Source organism: Felis catus, chromosome A1, assembly GCF_018350175.1.
Source record: "Felis catus isolate Fca126 chromosome A1, F.catus_Fca126_mat1.0, whole genome shotgun sequence".
NCBI lineage: Eukaryota > Metazoa > Chordata > Mammalia > Carnivora > Felidae > Felis > Felis catus.
Genome location: NC_058368.1, coordinates 5,659,725 through 5,678,484, shown reverse-complemented (window position 1 = coordinate 5,678,484; position 18,760 = coordinate 5,659,725). Strand labels below are relative to the sequence as shown.

Here is an 18,760-nt window from a genome sequence, read left to right as displayed (position 1 = left end):
AGCTTGCCATCTATTGGAAAAGAAATATGTTCAGTGAATAAGTGCCATGAAAGTAACAAAGCGGACAATAGCGTGCTCTGGGAGGTGATGGCAGCTGGGGCAGGAGTAGGGAGCCATCAGGAACCCCCCTGAGTGTGCCACTTTTCAGCAGAAGCTTTGAGGAGGAGGAGGAGGAGGAGGAGGAGGAGGAGGAGGAGGAGGAAGAGGAGGAGGAGGAGGAGGAGGAAGAGGAGGAGGAGGAGGAGGAGGAAGAGGAGGAGGAGGAGGAGGAGGAGGAGGAGGAAGAGGAGGAGGAGGAGGAAGAGGAAGAGGAGGAGGAGGAAGAGGAAGAGGAAGAGGAGGAGGAGGAGGAGGAGGAGGAAGAGGAGGAGGAGGAGGAAGAGGAGGAGGAGGAGGAAGAGGAGGAGGAGGAGGCGGAGGAGACGGAGGAGGAGGCGGAGGAGGAGGAGGCGGAGGAGGAGGAGGCGGAGGAGGAGGAGGAGGAGGAGGAGGAGGAACAGGAGGAGGAGGAGGAGGAGGCGGAGGTGGAGGAGGAGGAGGAGGAGGAGGAGGAGGGAATGGATTGGGTAACAGGGGAAGGCATGCCACTGGAAGGAAAAGAAGGCCTCGTTCCAGGCCTGGGCAGAGGCCCAGAACATTCCAGGAGCTAATATGGCGGAGCAGAGAGGGCAAGGGAGAGCTGACACAAAGAGAAATTAGATTGTGGAGGGTCTCTAAATCTTGTTAAGAATCCTGGACTACATCAAAATGTCAAGATGAAGCTATTACAGGGTTTTAGGCCGCAAAATGAGACACTCCAATTTATATTTAAGAAAGATGATTTAACCATGGAAATTTCCTGTAACAATCGGGCACTTTAGCTTCAAATCTTTGACTCTGAACTTTCCTGAAAACAAGAAATGTACCTACAGTCACACCCGTATCAATTACTTTCATTGTAATCATAGACACAAGGTATTTCCCTTCTTGTCCAAAGCCATCGCCTTGCCCTGAACACTTGATTCCACGTTTTTCTCCCAAGTCCGTTCACTGCTCTTGCCGTGAACCACTCCCTCCCCTTCCTTATTGCCCACCTCTCTGGTCCTGGAACAGGTCTTTGCCACCGAAATGCTTTCCCACTTCTTAAATCTTGGGGGTAGAGGGGGTGGGAAATCTCTATTTTCCTTCAGGAGCTTGCTGAGGGGAGTCGTGGCAATCCCTAAGGAATCCCCACAGCTTTTTAGTCCACCTCCAAATCGACCATGTCCTTTTGTAGCTTGATACGCATTACACAGAACACATTGTGCTATACTTTCGTTTTCTTCTCTGACTCTGTGAGGGCAATGACCACACATGTTTATATTCTCAGCACCAAGCTCAAAGCCTGACAGAAAGGAGACCTCCTATTTATTTTACCTGAATTTAGCAAAAACAGCAAGCATTTGAAAGTCCTTGTGACACCCCAGACCTAAATGAGAGAGGATTCTTCTGTGAAATAGAGAGACTATGCAACTTACGAAATAAGCACAATCCAGTCTTTACTTGCTTAGTTCTTAGGGAGAATTATAGGTGGTAAGAACCCAAAATACTTCAAGGAAACATCAATGTATGATAGTGTTATAGGTTGAATTACCTCCCTCTCAAATTCTTTTTCTTTTTTAAGATTTTTTTTTATTTTTTAATTTTTTTTTAATGTTTATTTATTTTTGAGACAGAGAGAGACAGAGCATGAATGGGGGAGGGGCAGAGAGAGAGGGAGACACAGAATCGGAAGCAGGCTCCAGGCTCTGAGCCATCAGCCCAGAGCCTGACGCAGGGCTTGAACTCACAGACCGTGAGATCATGACCTGAGCCGAAGTCGGACGCTCAACTGACTGAGCCACCCAGGCGCCCCTAAGATTTTTTTTTTTAAGTAGTCTCTATACCCAGCATGGGTGGGACTTGAACTCCCAACCTCACCAAATCAAGAGTCACATGCTCCACCCCTTTTCCTCCCAATTTCTTAAATTGAAGTCCTAAAACTTAGTACCTCAGAATGTGACTTTATTTGGGAACAGGGTCACTGGAGATATATAATTAGTTAAGATGAGGTCATTAGGGTGGGCCCTTAAACCAATATGACCGGTGTTAGAAAAAGGAGAAATTTGGGAGCCCCTGGGTGGCTCAGTGGGTCGAGCATCCAACTTTGGCTCAGGTCATGATCTCACAGTTCGTGGGTTTAAGCCCTGCACTGGGCTCTGTGCTGACAGCTCAGCGCCTGGAGTCTGCTTTGGATTCTGTGTCTCCCTCTCTCTCTGCTCCTCCCCTGTGCTTGTGTTCTCTTTCTCTCTCTCTCTCTCAAAAATAAACTTTTTAAAAAATTTTTATTTATTTTTTTTAATGTTTATTTATTTTTGAGACAGAGAGAGACACAGCATGAGCAGGGAAGGGGCAGAGAGAGAGGGAGACACAGAATCGGAAGCAGGCTCCAGGCTCTGAGCTGTCAGCACAGAGCCCGACGCGGGGCTCGAACTCCCGAACTGTGAGATCATGACCTGAGCCGAAGTCGGACGCTTAACCGACTGAGCCACCCAGGTGTCCCGACTTTTTTTTTTTTTTTAAAGAGAAATCTGAACACAGACATGAACACAGGGACAGCACGAAGGCAGGGATCAGGATGATGTGTGGGCGAGCCAAGGAACGTCAAAGATGGCCAGATGCCTCTAGGAGACCAGAGCCATGGGACAGGTTCTCCTTCACAGCTCTCAGAAGGAACCAACCTGGCTAACACCTTGATCTCAGACGCGCGCGGCCTCCAGCCCTGACAGACCAACTCTGCTAACAAGCCTTGGAAATGAATAAGATATTAAGAGGTGGTCACCTGTTCACAGCTTAACGGCTCTTATCAAGCCTTCAATTACTGTGCTCTGAATGAGAGAGGCACAGGAGACAACAGGGAAGGGAGGGTAGAAATTGTGTTACGGGATGTGCCCCGTGGGCCATTATCAACATTATCACTTGAGTCTCGCAAAGACAAGGGAAAGCAAGTTGAGGGGCACCTTCCTGGCCAGTGTTTACCTCCCCTGTCCATGTCAGCTACTTGGAAAAGAGTCACTCTTCGACGACAGTGACACAAATCCACCCATTAAACAGCTAGACACCCAAACTTCTACTGACGTTTTCTGTAGTGTTTTATGCTGCCAGAGAGGAACTTCACAGTAAATGCTAAAATTACATAATCGTGTCGGGATGATATTTTTAGAAAAAATAAAAGCCAGACGGGATTTAAATTGTTCAACCCTCTGCAGGCAGAAAGCGGATGATCAAACTTACCACGAAATACCCTAGCCTGGGTGTGGGCAGCGCTGTCCCTGAGAAGTCCGCACAGGACCTCCCTCTCCATTACTTTGGTAACATCTAGGAGCGAGGGGACTTAACAGCTTTACAGGAGGGAAGTTCAGGCTAGAGGCGGTGTTATCCCAGACGACCACGTCAGTAGGTGGGAGGATGGCATCTGGACCTGATCACGGGGACTGCAGCCTCCGTTGCTTTCCTAAAATACATGTCATCCGGATGGACCTCGACAGTGAGAGTAATTTTTCCGAACTTAACAACGGCAACGGTAAAGAGCAGAGAACGATTTCACGCACTGTGCGCTTCGCGCCCTTTACTGCTTGGCCCGGCCTCCGGCGGCCGCAGACCGTGGCTCACCCCTGCTGGCCGCAGCGCCCGTCAAAGCGCTGGCTTGCAGGAGGCAAACAGAAGAAATGAATGTTCACTGAAAGCGAAATAAAAGACTTTAATAAAACGCCACTTGAGAAGACTCCAGGAACTGGCAGGAACGCGGCTGCGGCTCTTGGCAGGGCTCCGCTGGTGGATCTGGTGATGGGAAAACTTGACTGCGCCCGTTCAGCCAAAAATGATCACTGCCCAAGCTTTTCTGGTGGGAGGAGGGGCACTACAGTTTTACGGCGTATTCCTACCAAGACATGTGTTTCCACGTCGCTCCCTGGCTTGCTACGGTAAACAGGGTAGCCGGGTCTGGATCTGGTTAGCCCCACCTGTCCTTGCCCTTCAAGTTGATGATAAAAAGAAGACGCTGCACTTCAGATCTGGACCTGCTCGGCACAGGGTCCAAGCCTGGTTCCCTATAAAAGGAGGCATTCCCCGGGCCTCCTGGCAGGCGAGGCTCTGTGTACAATTGTGGGAACGAGGTTACAAGGATTACAATTAGCAGGTGTCACAGTCGCAAAGTGCGGCTGGCTGGCACTGGCCCAAGATGAGAGCAGATGAGCAGATGCGCGCAGCGGCCCCGACCTCCCCCTTTGCGGGAAACTGCACCCCGGCGAGGGGTATTTGGACACATGCAGGCATATGAGATGTGGCGCACGAATTCTAATCGCAGGCCAAAAACACAACACGAGGGATGCGAACCCTTCTGCCGGACACTTTCCGTAGGGGCTCCGACAATTGCTCATTTATTACCCCCGAGCACTCGGTGGCCTTCCACGGAGGGAGCCGACAGCTGGCCACAGGGAACCCCACGGCCCTGCCCACCGACCGGAAGCACGCGGTCCTTTCTGTCCTCTTGGGGAATAGCTACAATTCCGCAATGTGACAGCGGTCCGCTTATCTCCTTCCAAGGTGGTTCGCTGAGACTCCAGGACCTGAAGGTCTCATCATTCCGTCACCAACCACCATTAATGCCGAAAACAATCTTGCAATACTCAGACCGATCCGACTTGTTCTCGGAACATCATCCCTTTAATCTGAACTCCTCCAAATTCACACGGGGCTCTGCTCAGGCTCCCTCGAGACACCCAGATTGTGAAGGCTACAATAAAATTCTGAGTGTCTAGAATGAAAACTCTTCATACAATAAGCTGACCATGGAGATTTTATTAAATTGCATGTCACTAGGGTGCCTGGGGGGCTCAGTCGGCTGAACGTCCAACTTTGGCTCAGGTCATGATGTCGCGGTCTGTGAGTTCGAACCCCGCGTCGGGCTCTGTGCTGACAGCTCGGCACCTGGAGCTGCTTTGGATCCTGTGTCTCCCTCTCTCTCTGCACCCACCCCCAGCCCCCATCAACTCACACTCTTGTCTCTCTCTCGCTTCCTCTCTCAAAACAATAAATCAACATTTAAAAAGTTTTAAAAATTTTAATAACTGCATGTTACTGATTAGGATGATGGACCTATTAGAATTTTAAAGTTGAACTCTTTTTTTGTAAAAGTATTTTAGTTGTGTGTTTTTATTTTAAGTTTGTTTATTTATTTTGAGAGAGAGAGCGAGGGGAGGGGCAGAAAGAGAGGGAGACAGAGAATCCCAAGCAGGCTCTGTGCTGTTAGCACAGAGCCTGATGCAGGGCTGGAACTCATGAACCGCGAGATCATGACCTGAGCTGAAACCAAGAGTCGGACACTTAACTGACTGAGTCACCCAGGCGCCCCTGGAATTGACCTTTTATTGATACAGGCAATCGCTGAGGTAGGATTTTCCTATTCTATGCTACAACTTGGAAAATGCGGCTAATTCATACTCTCCAAAACTAAATGCAGTTAATTCTTACCCTCCAAACTTGACAAGAGTGTCACTCTCCTTAGGTGTCAACAGTCTTAAGAAATTAAATTGTAGAAGTAAAGACATTCTCTACCTCAATAATTATTTAGCTTATTTCTAGCTTAGAAACATTGAGATATATTTTTCCCTTTTACACGCACTCAAATAGACACCAAAAACTATACTTCAAACCATAAATATTATATTGTTTTATGACATGTAATCAATCAAAGTAGCATATCTCAGCTTAAATCTTAAGCTTTTAGGCTCAAATCTTTCATGCCAGCACAAGATTTTATAGGTAAATAAATTAAATAGAACACATAAATATGAATTCACCTTCAGTTCAGTTTTTCCAATATCTGATCATCTTACACATTTTAAAGGGACAAGGGCTCACCATACGTTTTCCTCGAGACTCACTCATACTAGTTTATTGTGTTGGAAGAGAAGTCTTTTAGCCTTGCTGTTGAATTTTGTTAGATCTTATTCATTAGACATTGCTTTAATGGGATTGTGGGAAAGGGAAAACAGGACAGAGTTACTTCTTGGGATACAAGGGAGATAGAGTTTCTGTCCTCTGGATCCTTACAGTTTTATTCTACAAATAAGTAAAAGGAGAATAAAATGTTGGGGATATTCAGGAAAAGGAGTCTGCTACAAGCAAGAGGAAAGGCATGGGAGCTCAAGAGGGCTGGGGCCAATGGCCAAGCCGTAGGGCAGGGACTCCCGTGGCCACGCTGGCCAGGGACGGTGAGATTCTAATGAGGCCATGCAGAGTAGAAGGCAGGGAGACCTGGCAAAGTTTCAAAGGTAGAACCTACCAGGCTTGGTGACTGCTGAGCCTGGCAAGAGGGAAGACTGTGGCTCCTGGCTATGTGAGCTAGTAGAGGGTAGAGCCACTTACAGGGGCAGAAAAGTAGACAGGTGAGGGCATGTGCGGGGGAATGTGATGTCTCACACATGCTGAGCTCAGGGTGTGTGTGTATGTGTGTGTGTGTGTGTGTGTGTGTGTGTGTGTGTGTGTGTGTGTGATCCAAGTTGGGAAGTCTGAAAGGCTCTGGGTCACTGAGTCTGGCACCTAGAAGAGTGATTTTGCCTTTCAGAGATTTAGACTCGGAGGTCATAAGTCCAGAGGTATTAGTAGAAGACAGATGAGTGGATAAGACCAGTCAAGAAGAATGAGCCAGTGGCTGAGGGTAGAACTTTGGGGAACTTCAGCATGTAAGTTACCAAGGAGGAAAGGGAGTCTAGCATGGAGAAGCAAAGGCCAGAGTATAGAAAGAGTCCCAGAGAAGATGGCTTTAAAGGAAAAGAAGAAAGAAGAAAAAAGTGAGTTTTAAAAAGAAAACGCAACACACTACAGAGAGGTCTGTAAGAAAGAGACAAAAAATATTCTTTAGAATTGTAATTAAGAACTGGTGATGGTGAGAATTGTTAGGCAGGAAGGGTTCTGCCTAACAGAAGGTTAGAGGGTTCTGACAGGTTAAAGGCTAAATTGAAAGTGAGAAAATGGGTTGAATAAGGATGAATTTCCTCTAAAAGCGGGGATTCTCTTAGGACTGTAGTGGGGGGTAGGGGCTGTAGAAAATCCAGAGGGCAACCCCACTTCACTGCACTTCCTAATTTAGAGCTTAGAGAATGCACCTCTCCAGGGGGCCGTTTTCCTCAGCACGTAAACATAACAATTCTTTTATGTCCAAGACAAAAAGAAAACCCAAACACCCCAAGCCTCCTGGGGATAGTGATTGGAATACAGTTAAAAAGGAGGTGGTACACCTCAGCTAAGAATCACACCAACCCTAAACGTTAAAAGTTGCTATTCCTGGCCAATGGCTTCGGTGTAATTTTTATAATAGGTAATATACATATTATAACCAGCACACTTAGCTTTTGGAAAGAAAAATATTTTCAAACTGAAATTCAAAATACAGTGAAAAGTTTGCAATCAAGATAACAGTCATAATAATAACCACATAAAGTGTTGTATTTCAAATTAATCACTGATCAATTAAACTGTACACACATAGCACAGAGGCTTGCAAAACAGCAGATATTCAATAAGTGTTTATTAAAGTGCATTCTAGGACACCGCCGTAATTGTGGGCAAAGCTCTGAGTCCTTGAACTATTTCTGGTATCCTACCAACAGCCTAGGAAAGCAAGACTTCCTTGGGAGTACCAGAACCCAATCTCATGGGGATGACCACCTGTTATGAATCCCTGTAAAGGTTTTATACTCCCAGGAAATGACTAGCTCTGGCTTTCCTGCACCTTAATAAAGTGTGTGTGTGTGTGCGCCTAATAACATATGTGTATGTGTACAGGATTCATCAAATATTACTTTTAGAATATCTAGCAAGAGTTAGATGTCATGGTGAGCCTATAGTCTCAAATCCTATAGTTTACTCTTGAATTTTTTTTTAACGTTTATTTATTTTTGAGAGAGAGAGAGACAGAGCATGAACGGGGGAGGGTCAGAGAGAGGGAGACACAGAATCTGAAACAGGCTCCAGGCTCTGAGCTGTCAGCACAGAGCCCGACACAGGGCTCGAACTCACGGACTGTGAAATCATGACCTGAGCCGAAGTCGGCCACTTAACTGACTGAGCCACCCAGGTGCCCCTATAGTTTACTCTTGAAAAGTAGTCACAGGCTCTTTTTTCCCACCCCTTAGCTCAAATGCAAGGAATCAAAAAAAAAAAAAAAAAATGAAGATGGCGGATAAGTCATTTGCCATAATGCCAAATACCTTGGCCAAGACCTTTTGTGTATTTTTTCCCAGATAAAGGCCTGTAGTTTTCCCTACATCGAAGTCTTAACAATGAGCTCACCTGCACGTTTCCAGTAAAAAGGACAATGTATAATTTGGGAAGAGAATACATGAAGACACCAATGATTTCATATCTGGAAAAATACACATTCCTTTAAAGGTGAATTGCATTCACTTTCCAGGCAGCATTATTTCCGGCTCTGTCCTCCAATTCAGTGACTGTACAAGGTCTAGAGAAACACAGGTGTCCATAGCGACTCTCAGGACTCCCACGGATTACTACCCCTGCCTAAGAGGAATAGTATTTGAAACCACTTTTTTCCTACTGCTGAACACTCCATTCCAGTACCAAACCCTAGATAGCAATGTGCTTTCTTAAATAACTTTTTCACGAAGAATACAAGGGCAGTTAACTTAAAATCATCACAGTAACAAATATAGTACCCCCTAACATCAGATTACGAGTGGGGGACAAAGTGAAATGAAATGTCCAGCGACAGGCTGCTGGGAGGAATGGAAGACAAGTCCCGATGGTGACACTGGAATTCATGCTGTCCTTGCCTCCACTGGGCCCTAATCTTCCGTGTACTGATTCGTTAACCTGGGGGGGCGGGGGGCGGTCCTCAAACTTTCACAAATCAGAACAAATCTTAAAAGAAGCCACTGTAAAAATAAAACAAATAAAATAAAGCACTGTCGTATCATGTAGACTTCGGCTCATCCCCTTCTGATTGGAGAGTGGGCTCTCTTTTCTACGTTTCCCTTTAGTGCCCACAGGCAGCAGACATAGTTTTCACACTGTCGAATGCTCTACACCATGTTGGTTGGTCTTTTTCTCCCGTTTAACCAGGGATCTGGCGCTTTGTGCAACCATGTAGTCACCAGCAAAAAGTAACTTTGTGATTGGGAACATCACGTGGTTGGAGGCCTGCAGAGCCCAATCCACAAATACAACATTTTGGCTTCCTCACTTCCCGTTACAAATTTCCCTTCCTCTGTCTTAGTAACTGATGTCCTTCCCGAGAAAACCTCCTATCTATCACTCATGCACCTCTAGCGTCTTGAAGCATTTTGCTTTTATCAGAATGTTTCGGGAAACCTATCCTTCAGGCTGTAGCAGTGCCTTTTCGTTTCTAAAATGCTCCTTATCTGGCAGTCAGTTTAAGTCCATTTATGTGGTTTGGCCAGGATTTCCACTTCATAAAAGATGAATTCACTGAATCTAAAAACATATGTCCTTCTACAGATAATTATTCTCTTTAAACATCTGCCTTCTCTTATTTTCTCTCATCTTCTTTCTTCACGGTCAACAATTGGGTGGGGGGAGGGCTAATACTCAAGGACTGAAAATGTATTCTGTAATACTGAAGAAATCTTAGAATTAAATAAGTTCTCTTATCCTATTATAATTCATTGCTATGAGCTATCAACTCACATTTTAAAATAATACACGCCATTATGAAGAAGTTATTTTTATATTTACAAGGAGGAAAAAGATACACGTTTCCTTAAATAGTTACCAGCATAGAAGCCAGGTTATTTTTAAGCTTTACCAAGATAGAATTTTCTAGCAAATAATTTATGTCAATATTAATTAGTGATTGTTCCTGAAATTATAGTTACTTATATGAATTCTGGTTGACATAGCCATCTGCATCATAATATCATACAGCGAGCAGGTCTGAAATCAGTCACACCTAGGACTGAACCACAGCTGTGTAGCTAATATCTCTGTGATGCTGGGTAAGTTAATCAATCAATCAATCAATCAATCTCTCTCTCAATTTCTTCACAAAGTAATGGACACTAAAACCAGCACTTTAGGGTTACTGTGAAGGACAGATCTGATCAATGTAAAACAACTAGTATTTGGCTTGAATTAGACATCTACTGATCTAACCTGCAGAATTAAAGATAAAACTGGTCCTCTGCAGGTTTACAGAGTCTTTAAATGGGGAGAAAGGAAAGGAAGGGAAGGGAAGAAATGGGAAGGGAGAAAATGAGAATATTGTAACGTCATCATGCTGAACATCTGGGGTCAGCTTTGACGAACTGTGTCCATACTGCTCTGGGACAGACGAGACCACAGCTCTGGCCAGGAGCTGAACTGGATGATGATCTCAAAGACACAGAAATTCTACCTACGTGTAGAGGTTGCTATCAGGTGTATGTGCTTAGCTGCAACCCTTTTCTTTAAAAAAATTTTTTTAAATGTTTATTTATTATTGAGAGAGACAGACAGAGTGCAAGCTGGGGAGGGGCAGGGAGAGAGGGAGACACAGAATCCGAAGCAGGCTCCAGGCTCCGAGCTGTCGGCACGGAGCCCGACGCGGGGCTCGAACCCACGAACCGTGAGATCACGACCTGAGCCGAAGTTGGACGCTTACCCGAGCCACCTGGGTGCCCCCAGCTGCAACCCTTTTGAGCCGAGTACAATCTGTTCATGCAGTGAAACGTCAGAGTGAGTGTGAGAGTTGAGGCACTGGGGGTGAGAGCAAGTGGACTGAAGAGAAAGAAGGACATGGGTGCTGGGGTAAAAAAAGAAAAACAAAACAAAACAGGAAACATGGGCCCGGGACATTGTCTGGGGGTCTCGGAGTCCAAACCCAAAAGAAGCCAATAAAGGAGGCATACAGAAAGAAAAAAAAAAAACGCCTACAATTCAATTTGAAATAAGAGGAGACATGTAGAAAGGACAAGCAAATTGATTAATGACACTGACAACACTGCGACATAATGTTCAAGGTGAGGGCTTCAAACAACTTCTGGGGCGCGTGCGGCGGAAGAGGGACCTTTCCCTGAGCTTCCATTTCCTCACCAGGAAACAAAGGGCTCGGGATGTTCCTTAAGATTTCTCCTGGCTCTGCTCGGCCACTATCTCAAACATCAGACCCCGTGACCCGCGTGTGAGGCTGTAACCCGGGGTCTAGCCCATCCGGTCTAGACCTGCCGCAGGCAGGTGCCATCAGAAGAAGAAGGCCGGAAGTGGCTTCCGAAGTGAGAGGCGACGCGATCTCGGAAGGTGCGTGCATCCGAACGCCAGGCCCCCGGGTGCTGCCGTGGTGACGCCTTTCTTCTTTGGAATGGCTCCAAAGGGAGGGCAAGACAACTTAAAAAGGCAGGCAGGGACCGGCTACCGAGCCTGCCGCCTGAGACCTGCTGGGCGTCGCCCACGGGGAGCCCGCCACGCTCCTCAACGTCTCTTCTGGGGGGCGCGGGGGAGTCTGGCCACAGACCAGCGTGGGAGCCTGTTCAAAGGCACATTTAGGACGAGTTATGTGAAAACTGCCCGCAACAACGCTTTCTGTTCCCCTTTTTCCCCCCTCACATTGTTAGCATTTCTCAAATCAATGTCTCCACTTCCCTTCCTGTATTTTAATCTGACTCCCAGTTGGTGGAAAAGGTTTCAAAACCGACCCCGAGCTGATAAATAGCACCGGCTCGAGGGTAATAAAGGAACAGGGTCGAAGACTGAACTGAAGCCGGGGTTTAAGTAAATACGCACAAATCGGCGATGTGATAAAGAAAAAATTTCATGGAGATGTTTCATGTTTTTGTTTCAAGGTTATGATAAATGGAGGCAATGCACGGGGAGCGAAAGCATGATTTTAGGCTTGGAAGGAAACTTTAGAGCTCATTTCGATTCACTAAATATTTATGAAACCTTCTTGGTGCTGGGCAGTACGGTTACAAAAGCACGTCAGATGAAGTCCCTGTTTTTAAGCCCCTCTAAATATGTTCCGGAGACGGACGTAACCCATGCCAGTGCTGGGTCTCTGCTGCGCTCAAATCCCTGCTCTGCTCTGTCTCACCGGCCTGACCCCTGCAGGCTGCGTGCTCCGGGGGGCCCCAACTGGGCTCTGCCAGGAGAGCTTCTGGCAAGAGATTAGAGGGTGAGAAGGCAGAAGCCAGGATCTCTCCCCTCTGCCTGCAGGTCTCCAGAAGCGGCCCCGCTTCCCCTGGGGATCTTGCTCCTGCCGGGACAGACCACTCCCGCAGGGTGACCCAGCTACTAGGCCCATACTACCGTGTATTCCCTTTGGCCTTGCAGCCTAGGGCGGGGGGCACTTTCTGCAGGGGTTCACCTCCACGTTCTCTCTCAGACCTTGTATTGCCTCTGCAACCAATTCTTTGAATTAAAACACGCGATTTTAAATAATTAGCCTGGCTTCTGGATTCCTGGTTAGACTCGGATATACAATCCCTTGATGCTAACAAAGCAGAACAGATGTTCTTCCAGCAAAAATGACCATGAGCTGTGGGCAGGGATGAAGAAAGAAATGAATTTTCCTGGAAGTCTGGAGAAAACTTCACGTAGGTAGAAATCCCTATCATGATGGAACACTGACAAATGATAAGGGTTTGGTCCTTGAAACGTGAGCGAAATCTTAACAGTCGAGGGAGGAGGAAGGAGGGCATTCCATAGGGGGAACAGCATAACCAGAAGCTTGGAAATATGCTGCATGTTTCTGCACAGGGTGTAGTGAGAAAAAAAGAGGTAGCAAACGGTACAGAAAGGCTCCATTGTGAGGCTCCTGAAAGCCCTTCCAAGGAGTTTGAGATCACTCGGTAGGGAAGCGGGGCCCTTAACAAGTCTCTAAGCAGCCACAAGTTTGCACTCGGGCGTAAAGCCTGGAGTGAAGGAGGTTATGACATGGAGATCATCCACAGTAGCTTCTAGAGTCGAACAGAAGGTGATGACATCACAACCATCGTGACGGCAGTTGAGAACACGGAGAGAAGCGGATTTGCCAGACATATTGACGAAGAGAAGGACAGGATTAGGAAAAGATGGATTTGTAGGTCAGGGAGTAGCGAGAGTGTAAGAAAAATCCCACGTACCGTGTCGAAGCACAGAAATGAACAATGATGCGTTAAGCCCATAGGTTATAGGCAATGAGTCTGAATTTTGAGTATGTTGAGTGTTGGGGTGGGGAATGTGAAGAGGGTCTTAGAAATGTGAGTCTGGTACTCAGGAAGAGGTGAGGGTTAGGGATTTATATCTGCAGCGTAAATATTTCTATTTGGTCGGGGCATGGCGATGGACGAGGTGGCCACAGGAAGTGATAACAAGTTAGCGAAGGACTCAACTGAACTCTGAGGGACACCACACGTGATGGCCAGAAAGGAAAAGAAGAACCAGCAAGGAGGTGGAAAGACACGGATAGGAACTTAGGCAAGGGAAATAATTTGGGTGTTAAGAGAGAAGTTTTAGGAAGTAGAAGGTGGCCGTGAACATATAAGAGCACAGATATCAAGCGAGATCATGACTGCGACGTCTCTCAGTCGGTGTTGGGATGGTTATTTTACAGGTTGACTTGTTGAGTTGTAGGAGGTCATCTTCTATTCTTTTACAGTTAAACTGCCCAAGGACTCAGAACTAGGGAACAGTAAAGCTGGACCAGAACTTTGGCTTTTGCTGACCAATAAGAATGTTTCCCACCCAAGAGTCCACTCTCCATGATAAAAACCGAAGCTTCTCAAGAAGTTCCGAAAGACTTGGCAGTCTACATCAGAGCCCTAACTCACGTCACTGCAAGAAATGCAGATGCTGTTGTTGTTGGTGGTGGTGGTGTTTTGTTTAGTCATTTTTTATATTTATCCACGGAACCTAAGAGAACTTACTTCTTAAAAAGTGAACCTACTCACCAGATCAAACATCCAAACAAATACAAAAATCAACCTCTAATTGAGGCATTTGAACTTAAACGATCCTTTCTGCCAAGTTCGGGTGTCAGCACGTGCCCGGACAATCTCTTTGGACATTGTAACTTTCCTTCGTGGGAAAGACACAGCTATCTTGAGAACCAGCAGTGAATACTCGAATGTTTTCCTTTCCCCGATTGAAACCTGCTAGAGGTAAATGAATTTCTAGTGTTATGTACGGAAAATAATTTCCTGGCCAAGATCACAATGCATTTGTGAAACTTTCCGTTATATTTGACATTTTTTTTTCTCATCTACTGTTTTTAAAGATGAAAGCAAGCACTGCTGTTTTATTTTTCACCATTTTTGAAGCATATTCATATTTTCTCTTAAACTCTAGGGATGGATCGGTGATAGGGCATCCTGGAAAGGCACAAGCTTCAGGAGTCAAAAAACAGTCAGTACAGATTGTACCTCCATCGTTTCCTGGCTATGCAGTCTTGGGGACAATAATTATAATAGGCACCACAGCGGGTGCTACTCTTTACCTGGTGCTATATTGAATAAAACGATGGATGAAACTTAAGTTTGGGCATTTTAGCATCTTATTTAAAGGTCACGTTGGTTGACTGCAGCTCGGTTAAGATTAGGACTCAGTTCTGACTGACCTCAACGGTGACAGTGCCCAGCTATGACATTTCAGCAGCCTCACAAACACTACTACTTAGACTGAGTGGTTCCGATCACTCAGTAAAAGCTCCATGCGAAACGCCCAACACAAGGTAACGTCGGTGGATAGGTGGACATTATAATGGGGATCGGGGGATGGTAGTTTAAAATCTAACCTTGGGGCTCCTGGGTGGCTCAGTCCGACTCTAGATTTCTGCTCAGGTCATGATCCCGGGGTCATGGGATTGAGCCCTGAGTCGGGTTCCTCGCTGAGCGTGGAGCCTGCTTAAGATATTCTCTTTCTCTCTCTCTCTCTGCTCCCCCTCCCCTGTGTGTATGCACTTGAGAGCCCTCAAAAAAATTAAAAATCTAACCTTGCTTAGAATTAGGACATCAACCGCAAAGTAAGGATTCTACCAGGTAGCGTATACTATGCTGTTCGATCCCATCCGGACACAGTCAATTTTTTAAAAACACATTCTCTGCGAACCTCAATACGGCACAAAATTACTTGTGAGATATCTAATGATTTGTGATAATGATTTGTAAGGTATCTAACGAATTGTGATAATAGAGAGTGAGATGACACCAAGTTTGGGGATTCATTTGACCCCACATTTGAAATCAAAATGTCCCTTTTTAAAAAGGGAGGGCGGAACTGCGGTGTGGGCTGGAAAGGAACCTTCCTGGGTAGAGGAAGTTTGGAACACTTCCACCTGCGCTGGGGCCCCTCGCTGACCACATGAGTCCTAAACTGCCAAGCCAGCGACTAATTTCTTTCACACTCCTGACTCATTCCTTTACGCACGCACCCCTTTAGGATGCGGAGGATAAAATCCTAATGGCTCTCAGCATATTTCCTCCTGGGTAAGCCCAAATGAGTCCCCTCTCTGGGGCTCCCACTGGGCTGCCTTGGAACTTCCCAGAGTGCTGGCTGAGAAAATCTCTCTTTCAGTCCCTCCAAATCACCCTCGTACCTGCTACTCTGACGAGGCCGGTGCCATTATTTAGTGCGCGGCAGCGCTGGCTGTTGAGGGTCAATTATTCCATTGACCAGGCATTACAATAATTCCTGGTAATTAAAAGAGGTACTTAATGTGAATCTGGGTGCATATTGAAAGAAACATTAGTCCTTTTGTCGTCTTGGCAAGGCCATTGTTCTGAGCCAGGCCCAACCAATTAACATCTTGGCCAATCCCTGTCAGCTGGAGCTTAAAAAGGGAGGGAAGGGTTGGGGGGAGGCAGTCAGATGCTAATTTAGATACAATTGTGTCAGGGCTGTTTGGGGGGGGGGTGCTGGCTCTAAGGAAGCCACCGGGGTTTAATGAAGCAAACAGCTTGGGTCCCAGTGACCCTGCAGGGGTAATTTTAAAAAGACCCCTCTGTGTTCCTGTGCCAAATAGCAGAGGGCCATCACAAGAAGCCCTTCCTTTAAAAAAAAAAAAAAAAAAAATTGAAGAGAGGGATAATCATCCCTCATGTTTAATCTGCTCATTAAACAAATCTCTCAGGCGGACTTAACATGAATTAGCACTTCTCTAAAAAGGTAAAATGTGACATACAGCAGACAGTTCAGATCATTTGAAAGGTCACCGTTCTTTATTATAAGCTCAGTTGTTGTTAATGTATTAATATTCCACGATACTGAGCAAAGACCACCACCTTCATTCAACCTTGCGAGCAAAACAGTTTGTTTTCCTAAGTAACTGGAAGGACAACAACAGAAACACATGCATCAGGCCCCAATACAGATCTAAGCACAAGCTAAATACAGAAGACACATTTTGCTCCTGTTTTTCACACACAGGAATTAAGAGGGGGGAAAAAAAGTCTGAGTCTGGTTAACACCATCTACTGCCTTCCGCCTAACTCGGGCTAGGCTCACACAGGTGGCTAGGAATGTGATAGATATTTGGGCTTCAACTGGTTCTGCATAAATCTCAGGAGCCCAGGGCACGCTGTCCCGGGGGACCACCTGGCCTGGAGCACCACAGCCTGGACACAGCGATTCAAGGGGCTACGGCCCCAGGAAGATTCATGACTGACCGGGTCTGGGAGGCAAACTTCCTAGAAAACAGGGGAATCTTTTGTCCACAAGCAAGACACCGCACTGACATAAACACCTCTCTGCACAAATCTCCCAGCCTTATCTAAGGGGGATAATTAGTCTTCTTTTCATATTTACTTAATCATTCCAGGGTTCTGTGAATGGCCCTGTGGTTACCTTAAGATGGTGTTTACAATGAGACACGAAGACACAATTCTCTAGTCAGCCTAAACCTCCCAACAGCTTATACCCACTGAATGATTGTTTCATTTGGGAAGAACAAAACAAGCCAGGCCTGGACCACTTTTGGAAGAAACATTTCGTGTTTCCTATCACAAGGGAAAGAGGAAGGCACATTGCAAGAGAGATCGACGCTAAAACAGAAACCTGCGCACCAATGTCCACAGCAGTATTGTTCCCAATGGCCAAAAAGTGGAAACAACAACACAAATGTTCATCCACGGATGAATTAAGAAACACAATGCAGTATACCGTGGCAGGGTTTAAGACGTGCTGCCTGGAAATATGGCACCCAGGCACATTAATTTTAAGCTGAAGGCGTTTGAGAAAATGGCAGAAGAGAGGTTCTTTCTGACCTGTTCTCCCCCTTCTCCCCTGAAGCAGTTCCTAAGACTCTCCGGTAAGGGGTCTCCTCCCTCCACTCGTGGACCCACTGCAAAGAATCCAGACAACAGACCTCGCTAAATGCCCCCCAGTTTCTTACACTTAGCTCAGACCCTGCGCCCTATCATAACTTTCCATGACTTTCCACTCTTCACCAAACCTGGTGTAGAACCATTCGGGTTTAACCATTTCTTTGGGCCTTTATGTCCTTACGACGGTTCCCATGTGACATAAAAGTTACATAAATACGTTTGTATGCTTCTCTCCTGTTAATCTGTCAGCTTAATTAGCGGACTCGGGCAGGGGACCCTAGGAGGGTCAAGCAAGAGTTCTTCTTCTACGAAACATTCAGTGGAGTCATGTTATTCGACCTTAAAAAGGAAGGAAATCCTGACATGTGCCACAACACGGATGAGCCTTGGATACATCATGCTAAGTGTAACCAGCTAGACACAAAGGGCCGATATTGTAGAATTCCACCTTACATATGAGGTGCCTCGTCTAGGCAAATTCTTAGGGAAAGTATCATAGGAGCTGGGGACAAGAGAGAATAAGGAATTTTTTCAGAGGTTTTGACTGGGATGATAAAAAAAAATTCTGGAAGTGGGTCGTGGTGATAGTTGTACAACATTATCAATATACTGTATTGTACACTTAAAAATGGTTAAAATGATTAGAATATAAAGTATGATGTGGTTAGTCATAATTATAGTTTTTATTAGCTGCATTATTCTGGGAACACATGTCATTAAGCTTGTGAAACTATTACCTGGAATAATTTAATTATAACTATAATAACACTGATGTTTACTCAGAATTTTCTTTTTAATAAACTAAACAAATTATAAGAAATAAGTCAACAACTTCAAAGTATATCTGCAAAGCTTTCATACTCAGCTAAAATGTGTCAGATTTATTTTTTTAATGTTTAGTTACCTGTTTTTGAGAGAGAGAGAGAGAGAGAGAGAGAGAGAGAGAGAAAGCATCCCAAGTAGTCTCCAGCTGACAGCACAGAGCCTGATGCAGGGCTCAAACTCACAAACCGTGAGATCACGACCTGAGCTGAAATCAAGAGTTGGACGTTTAACTGACTGAGCCACCCAAGCGCCCCAAATGAATCAGATTTAAATACAGATATTACTGTATTAAATACAGATAAACAAATTACTGTATTAAATACAGATAAACAAACATCCTCAAAGTTCAAGGCAAGCCATGAACGAGATAGTTTTTAAAATAATCCTTAACACTGTTTGCTCCTCTTATCATCCAAATAGTATTTTCTACTTTACGGACTTGTTATTTAAAAGTATCACACGCAAAAAATCAAAACCGTTGGGTCAAGCGTCCCCAGTATGAAAGGGCCGGGAAACTAAAATGCCGTCCAAGCAAATGGAACCAGGATCACGACTGCCTGAAAGAGCCGTTCCTCCAAAGTCCTCTTCTTTGGAAGAAAGCAGCGGTTAGTTGGCATCTGAAATGT

The 18,760-nt window shown here is 45.6% G+C and overlaps 1 protein-coding gene and 1 long non-coding RNA gene across 12 annotated transcripts in view; one reads left to right on the top strand and one right to left on the bottom strand.

The window, feature by feature from the left end:
* Window positions 1–18,760, bottom strand: part of ATP8A2 (ATPase phospholipid transporting 8A2) — a 633,649-nt gene that overhangs the window by 123,425 nt on the left and 491,464 nt on the right. The window lies entirely within an intron of this gene.
* LOC111559455 lies at window positions 13,010–14,523 on the top strand. The gene is made up of 3 exons (XR_006589073.1): window positions 13,010–13,094; window positions 13,649–14,150; window positions 14,338–14,523. It is a non-coding gene; the product is annotated as an uncharacterized LOC111559455 (long non-coding RNA).